Raw genomic sequence first — 8,766 nt, forward strand, 5'->3', positions numbered from 1 at the left:
AGGGTCATCTCTCAGCCTCTCTCTTGACCTCTCCGTCACACTTGACGCCACTGATTATTTCCACTCCATTGCAATCTCCTTCATTTGCCTATAGGCCTGGGTTAGCTTGGCTTCCCTTCGGCCTCACCATTGCCCCTGCCCGGTGCCCCCCTTGGTTCCTCCTCGTATCCTTGGACGTCTTAATATTTGTGCCATTTGTTGACCTCTTTGTTTTTCTATACCTCCTTTGCCCTTCATCTATCTGCTCTCTATCACAGGAGACCTGGCTGGGCAGGCTGTTTTCCCAGATGACCACACCAGCTGTCTTCCGTTGTGTATGGCCAACTGGAGGCTCTGCAGGGAGACCGAGCAGGGTTCCTTAGGCACTGTCTCCAGCAGCAGTTTCATTGCATCCTGTCTCCACCTCCTGGGGGTCTGCCAGAGGTTCAGGGTCCATCAGGTAAGCCTAGCCCCCAGATTCTGGTAACACCACCTCTGCTTTATTCCCAGACAACGTGACTGTGTAGAAAATCTGATGGAATCTAAAAATCAGCTATGAGAATTAATGAGTTTACCAAGGTTGGCAGCTTACAATATCAAGATACAGAAATCGATTATTTATCTATATACTAGTAGCAATCAGAAATGAAAGTAAAATCAGTATCACATAAAAATATTAAAAACTTAGGGATAAACCTGACAAAAGGTGCAAAAGACCCCGCACTGCAAACCTTTGTGGAGAAAAATCAAAGAGACTTAAATTAATAGAAATATATACCTTATTCATAGGCTGGAAGACTCATTTCTCCCCAGGTTGATATATAGATTAAAAACACATAGGGAGAGGCACCTGGCTGGCTCAGTGGGAGGAACATGTGACTCTTGATCTCAGGGTCGTGGGTTCAAGCCACTCATTGGGGGTAGAGATTACTAAAATAATGATAATAATAAAACTTTAAAAATTTATTTATTTATTTCTAAAAACATACAGGGAATAGTCACTAATATTGTAATAACATTGTATGTGGCAGATGGTAACTACATTTATGGTAGTGAGAATTGCATCATGTACAGAATTGTTGATTCACCATGTTGTGCACCTGAAACTCACATAACTTTGTATGTCACCTATACATCAATAAAAAACAAGAACAGCCCCAGTCAAAATCCAAGCAGACCATTTTTTTTGTAGAAATTAACAAGCTGATTCTCAAATCTATACAGAAATGCAAAAGACCTATAATAGGTAAGATAACTTTGAACAAATAGGATTAATGCTATTTGATTTCTATAATTATTAGAAAGCCATAGTAATCAAGACAGTATGCTACTGGCATAAACACTGACAAACAGAATAGAGTCTAGAAATAGACCCACATGTAGACAGACAACTGAGTTTTGACAAAGATGCAAAGAGAATTCAGTGAGGAAGGGATAGTCACTTAAACCAATGGTACTGGAACTATTAGATATTCATACACCAAAAATATTTTTGATTCATAACTTGTACCAATATGAAAGTCAACCCAAAGAGGATGAGAGTCTTAAATGTACAACCATGAAACTTCTGGAAGAAAGCATAAAAGAAAATCTTTGTGACTTTGGGTTAGGCCAAGACCAAATAATGACCCATAAAAGAAAAAGTTAACCTTTGTTCTTTGAATGACATTGTTAATAGAATGAAAAGACAAGCCACTGGCTGGGTAAAGATAATTGTCAATCATTAACAGAATAAGGACTTTATCAAACTAAATAAAGCTCAATAATAAGACTAATAGCTCAATAATAAGAAAACAAACAGCTCAGTTTTAAAAATGGGCAAAAGTTTTGAACAGGTACTTTACCAAAGAAGACATTTCGCATGACAAATGAGCACACAAAAACATGTTCAACATCATTAGTCATCAGAGAATGCATATTAAAACCACCATAAGGGATGCCTGGGTGGCTCAGTTGATTTGGTGTCTGACTCTTAATTTCAGCTCAGGTCATGATCCCAGGGTTGTGGGATCACGCCCACATTGGGCTCTGTGCTGGGCATGGAACCTGCTTGGGATTCTCTCCCTCTCCCTCTGCCCCTCTCCAGCTTGTGCACACATGCTCTCTTTCTCAAAATAAATAAATATTGAAAAAAACCCACTGTGAGGTAATACTGCATACCTATCAGAATGTCTAAAATTTAAGAGACTGGCCTTATCAGCTGTGACAATGTGGAGCAACTGGAACGGCTGGCTCTGGTGCTGGGACCGCAGCATGGTACAACCACTTTGGAAAACAGTATGGTTGATTCTTAAAAAGGTAAACGTCTACTTATCGTAGGATCCAGCCTTGCCACACTGGGCACGTATCCATACAAAGCCTTGTACACAAACATTGACGGCAGCTTTACTTGTAATAGTCAAAGACCAGAAGTAATTCAAATGCCCACCAACAGGTTAGAGGATAAGTCTTGGTATGTCCATACAATGGAACGCTCCTCTGAAATAAAGGGGAACAAACTGTGGACACATGCAACAAGATGGATGAATCACTAAATAAGTATCGACCGAAAAAAGCCAAAGGAGAGCCTGTGGGGTGTGATGCCACAACCTGCAAGTTCATCTGCAGGGACAGACAGCAGTTGAGTGTTTACTTGGAGGAAGGGGTGGGAGGCAAAATGTACAAAGCGGCACCGTGGATCTGTTCATGACCTTGATTTGGTGATGGTTTCACAGGTGCATTCACATGTCAACACATTAAATTATACACTTACAAATATATGCAGTTTCTGGTATATCAATGATTCTTCCATAAAAGTTGTATAAAAACAACTAAGTCAGACCATGCTTGTCCTCTACCCCAAGTGCTGCATTTCGCGTGAGCTGAAAGCCAAGATCCTTACCCTGACCTCACGGACTCTGGCTTTCCCCATCTTTGTCTCACTGGTCCAGACACACTGAGTACCTGTGCTTCACACAGCTGTTCAAAGATAGCAGGCATGTTTCCACTTTAGAGACATTTTTGTTCACTTTTCATGTGTTACCCAAATTTCTATGTGGCTAGGTCCCTCCTTTAAGCCTTGCTAAAATGTCACCTCGTCAATGACACCCACCCTGACCACATTATTTAACTCTCCGCAATCCTGAGTGTTGTTCCCTTGCTCTGTTTTTTTCATAGCACTTACCACCTTCTAATAAAATAAGCATTTTATTTACTTATTATATTTCTGATTTAGTGTGTCTCCATCCCTCGCTGGAACATAAGCTCCAGGAATGCAGAGGAGTTTTGCCGTTCCCACTTCACCCTGATATATTCGAAGACCTAAAACAGAGTGAACACATAGTGGGATCTTATAACTATTTGTTCAATGAATAAATGAATGAAAGAATAGATGAATGAATGAATCAATGACTAATGCATGGATAATACCTTCTAAGGACAAAGGTAGCCTACATAATTACAGTTATAATATTGAGCTCAGAATACGTTGCTAACCTTTTGACTTTTATGTCCAGAAAGTGCTTCAGAATTTTACATGGTTGTGTTCTGAGCAGTAGTATTTTCAATCAGTAATAATGGCCAAAAACATTCAAATGCTCATTTAATGTGGATGATTGCAAATACAACTTGCAATAACATCTCCCAAGTCAAATCTATAAATAAGGACCCCCCATTAATAGCTTTTCCCATAATACACTGAGTTAGCAAAACAGCAATTACGGACATCCCAAGAATGAATAAACTCATTTTTTGCATGTGTTACCCTTTGAGACAATGGAGTCAGCTTGAGAAATTGAGTGCAATAGGCCACCTAGTTGCTTCAGTCAAATTTGGTTTAGCGCTACCGACATTTCATTTTCACACAGACAAGGGCACTGTTCTGATGCCCAAAGCTTTTAGGTAAAAAGCCTTTAAAGTAATTTTGTGACACAAAAATGTGCATGTTGTTCTTTTCGATTTGATGTTTCAAGTTCAGAATGCTTACCAGCCTCTGCACAAGAATTGTTGACAGCAACAGTTCTCAGAGTTTGTTCGATGTTAGAAATATAGTTTTCCAGACTCCAGCCAGCCCTACAAACCAGACACTTTGTGGGAGGGGTCCAGAATTCTACAAGCCAATTAGGGGATTCTGATGGCTGGCCACAGCACAACCAGGACCACTGGTTGCACACAATAGTGAGGTTTGGAAACAAATTCACTATGGTGTCACTTTTACTGCCTGAATGGAAATTAGCACCCTCAAATAAATCAGCGAAATATTCCTTATTCTTAACAGCTTTGTTCCTTCTTCCATTTTCTTTTTTTTCTTTTTAAAAAAAAAAATTTTTTTTAACGTTTATTTATTTTTGAGACAGAGAGAGAGACAGAGCATGAACGGGGGAGGAGCAGAGAGAGAGGGAGACACAGAATCGGAAGCAGTCTCCAGGCTCTGAGCCATCAGCCCAGAGCCCGTCACGGGTCTCGAACTCACGGACCGCGAGATCGCGAGATCGTGACCTGAGCTGAAGTCGGATGACCAACTGACTGAGCCACCCAGGCGTCCCCCTTCTTCCATTTTCTTTGTCGTATTTTTTTAAACTGGACAACTTTTTCTGGAGGCACATTAAAATTTAAATAATGAAAAACACTATTCACTTCCAGTAATCAGCAGAGACTCATCAAGAACAGAGTGAATAAATGCATTTTTATATGTTAACGTAATAGATTTACTATGCAGTAGCAAAAATTAAATACACACACACATGCGCGCACACACACATGCGCGCGCACACACAGCATTTTTATTGATATGTTATGGAGGAAAAGAAGTTAGCTGCAAAATAATACAATATTATTTCATTAATATAATGTTGAAAAACAGGTAAAACCGAACTCTAATGTTCAAGGATGCATACTCAGGTGGTAAAAACTAAAGAGAGTCCAGAGTGGTATTCAAGACAGAATAGCGGTTGCCTCTGGAGGCAAGGAGGGTATTTTGATGGGGATGAGAGTTACAGGCGGGGCTTCTGGTATAAAAGCAATGCCCTGTTGACCTGGATGGCAATTATGTGGGAATTTGCTTTATAAATACATTAGACTGTACATGGAAGGTTTCATGCAGTTTGTATGAACATATATTTCACAATTCAAAACTGTGTCAAAAAGAAATAAAATGTGAGAGTTGATACTCTTGCACCTGCCTTGGCTTCAGGAATGAATGTTACCAATACAGGTGAAGGGCCTGTGGGTTTCTCCGTGATTCAGTCCTGTTTTCTCCCTTGGACCCAAGGGAATTGTTCTAAATTTGTTTTTAATCATTCTGATTCATCTTAATCTATTTCTGTTATAAACATGTGTATGTACATACATAACCTTAACTAATGTATATCATTGTGCTGCCTGTTTTTCAACTTCACATAAATAATCTTACACTGAATATATTCTACTGCAACGTTTTTACTCAGATTACAAATTCGTGTGAATTCTTTTGACTATGGTCATTCATTATTGTTTGTTTAGCTAGTGCATTGTCTGTGGATACTTGGTTGTGTATAGTTTTTGTTATTTATTATAAATGGTGTCACTATGAAACATTCTTGTGCAAATGTTATAAAATTCCATCTATATATATGGAAGATGATACTTTATGGAATTATATAAATTATGGAATATGTATATAGGTATGTATGATTACATATATGTAGAATACATACATGGAATTTCTTGGTGTGTGACTAACGGTGGAATTTCTCAGCCATACAGTATATGGTCACATTGAACTTGACTAGATATTGCTGATTGGTTCCCCAAGGAGGCTATATCAGTTGACTGGCAGACCGGGACTGTCTTACAAGTATGAAACAGAATCAAACTTTGGTTCTAACATGCATTCCCCTGTTCCCTGGCCAGATGACCAACATTTCATATGGCCATTTATGTTTCCTCTTCTGTGTATTGCCTGTTCATACTTGCACCCTTTTTTTATATTGAGTGTTTCTTTTTTCCTTTTTTAAGTTCTTATTGTCAAGAATGTGTGGAGAGTATCATCTCCCAATTCACGATTTGTGTTTATTTATCTCTCTGGATTGTGTCTTCTGAGAAATGGAAGTCCTTGTTTTAAATGGAGTTGTACTCATTTATTATTTTCTTCAGGGTTTACAATTTTTGAGTCTTGTTTGTAATTTTTCTCCATCTCAAGTTCATAAAAATACTGTTTTATGAAAAGCTTTGCTTTTCATATTGATGTTTGCCCTGTCATTTGAAGGGGCTAAGGGTCCACAGCCGTAGGCTGGCTTGCAGTGCCACCAATGATCTCTTTCTCTAGAGACCATCACTTAGTATTTACTTCTGGACCAAATATCTAAATCATGTGGTTATATTGCTCTTTCTCAGTTTTTCGGTTGTAGACATTTTCTGTCAACTTCCTAGTATGATGGATGAAAATGTAGCTTTTAAAAAAAAAAAAAAAAGCCTTTTTGAGAGAGAGAGAGAGAGAGAGAGAGCAAGCAGAGGACGGGCAGAGGATCCAAAGCAGGATCTGTGCTGACAGCTGCAAGCCCGATGCAGGCCTCAAACTCACAAAGTACGAGATCATGACCTGGACTGAAGTCGGACACTCAGCTGACTGAGCCACCCGGCACTCCTTGAAAATGTAGCTTTTTGACCTGACCTTGTGTCTCTTGTCCGCCACATCCCAGATCTTTCGATGATGTTCTTCCCACCACGTTCTCCCCTTTTCTTAGGATGGGAATTCCTAATAGTGGATTGTTAGCTTTTGCATATCTTATAATTTTCTCTTATCTCTTCTCTCTATTTCTAGAAGATTTTCTCAACCTTATTGCCCAGCCCTTCTAATAAATCTATTTTTTTAAATTTTTTTTACATTTATTTTTGAGAGACAGAGCATGAGCAGGCGAGGGGCAGAGAGAGAGAGAGAGAGAGAGAGACACAGAATCTGAAGCAGGCTCCAGGCTCTGAACTGTCAGCACAGAGCCCGACGCACGGCTCAAACCCAAAAACTGTGAGATCATGACCTGAGCTGAGGTCGGATGCTTAACCAACTGAGCCACCCAGACGCCCCTCTAATAAATCTATCAACTAGGGCCATCTTGTTTGTCATCTCCAAGAGTTCGCTCTGTTCTGTCACTGCTCCTGTTTCCTTAGCATCCTGTTTTTGCCAGGATACATTGTATTCTAAGGGCAGGATTGTGTAGCATTTTGCAGTGCAGGAGGGAAAGCCTGAAGGGAACTGGCCTGGGGGAACCTGGAAATACAGGTGAGTAAACAGGTTGGATAAACATTGTCCAGTAAAGACATGCTGCCACCCAATTATGTCATTTGAAAAGTTCTAATAGACATATTTTTTTTAAGTTTTTTTTTTTTTAATGTTTATTTATTTCCGAGATGGAGAGAAACAGAGCATGAATGGGGGAGGGTCAGAGAGGGAGACACAGAATCTGAAACAGGCTCCAGGCTCTGAGCAGTCAGCACAGAGCCCGACACGGGGCTCGAACTTGCGACCCCAAGATCATGACCTGAGCCGAAGCCGGACGCCTAACCGACTGAGCCACCCAGGCACCCCTCTAATAGACGTATTTTTAAAAGTGCAAAGAAAGAAGGTGGAGTTCATTTTGATAATGTATTTTACTTAACCAAATATATTATTGTTTCAACATACTGTAGACACAAAAACTTACTAATGAGATATTTCACATTATTTTTCGGCGTGTCTTCACAATTTGGTATGTATTTCACACTTCAGTATATCGTCATTCGATCTTGCCATGTTTCAAGTTCTCGATCACTGCATGTGGCTGGTGGCAACTGTTGGGGGAGGATCAAGTCCACAGGGAGCTGGACCATGCCAGTAGGCTCATTTCAAAGCTGCCCTGACTCTCAAGAACTTCCTCTCCAGCCCGCCTCCTATCTTTCTGGAACTTGCCCCCAGTACTCTGGCCCCCATGGGTGGTAGGGCCTAGAACACTCCTCCATCCCCTATCCTTGTCTTAGCCCAGCCTCGCTGCCCCTGCCCTCCTCTGCATTGTTGCCTCTCTTGGACATCATTTATGTGACTTCATTTGCTCCCAGTTTCAACCCTTTGAAAGCACTGGTGAACCCAGGGCTCACTCTCTGTTCTTCTTCTACCAAGGGCTATCATCGTTGAGCTCCGCTTAAGACCTCCACCTTTGCAATATCAGCCTTGATACCCCAGGCAGTTGCCCAGCTGACTGACCCTTAATCTGGCTAGAAATGCTGCAGCCTAAAAGTGTCATGACAGGCTGGAGGGAACTCATCCTGAAACGGGGAGTACTGGATCCAACTGGCAACTAGCTTTGGGCGGGCTGTGAACTCCCAGACAGGTGGCTAGCTCTGGTCATGACTGGCTTAAGAACTGGAGAAGGCTTGGAGCTGCAGTGTCTAGGGCCTGGGCTCTGGCCTTTGCCCTGGTAGAGAGAAGGCAAGGCTAGGAAAAATGCAGTAGGGGCCACTGGGAGGCGGAAGAGATGCCCCCAGTGTTTGTCACCAGAGGCGCGGAATGAAACCCAGGGTATGCAGGAAACTCGGCCTGCCCTGGACCCCTGAGGAATGGACCAGGCAGGTGTGCCTGGTGAGTCAGCCCTGGGCCCCTGCTGCCCTCCCGATGACTTACAGCTCATACAATAGCCCAATTGTGTCACTGCATCTAGCCATGGCTTGGGTTGCAACCCAGGGACTCAGCCCAGGGACCTCCAGGGACAGAGAGAAACAGCTATGAGAGAGGCCTTTGTGCAAATCTGTCCTGCAGGAAGGAGCCCAGGGGTCACAGAGAGCATGGCTGTGGCTGAGGAA

Source organism: Felis catus, chromosome A3, assembly GCF_018350175.1.
Source record: "Felis catus isolate Fca126 chromosome A3, F.catus_Fca126_mat1.0, whole genome shotgun sequence".
Classification (NCBI taxonomy): Eukaryota; Metazoa; Chordata; class Mammalia; order Carnivora; family Felidae; genus Felis; species Felis catus.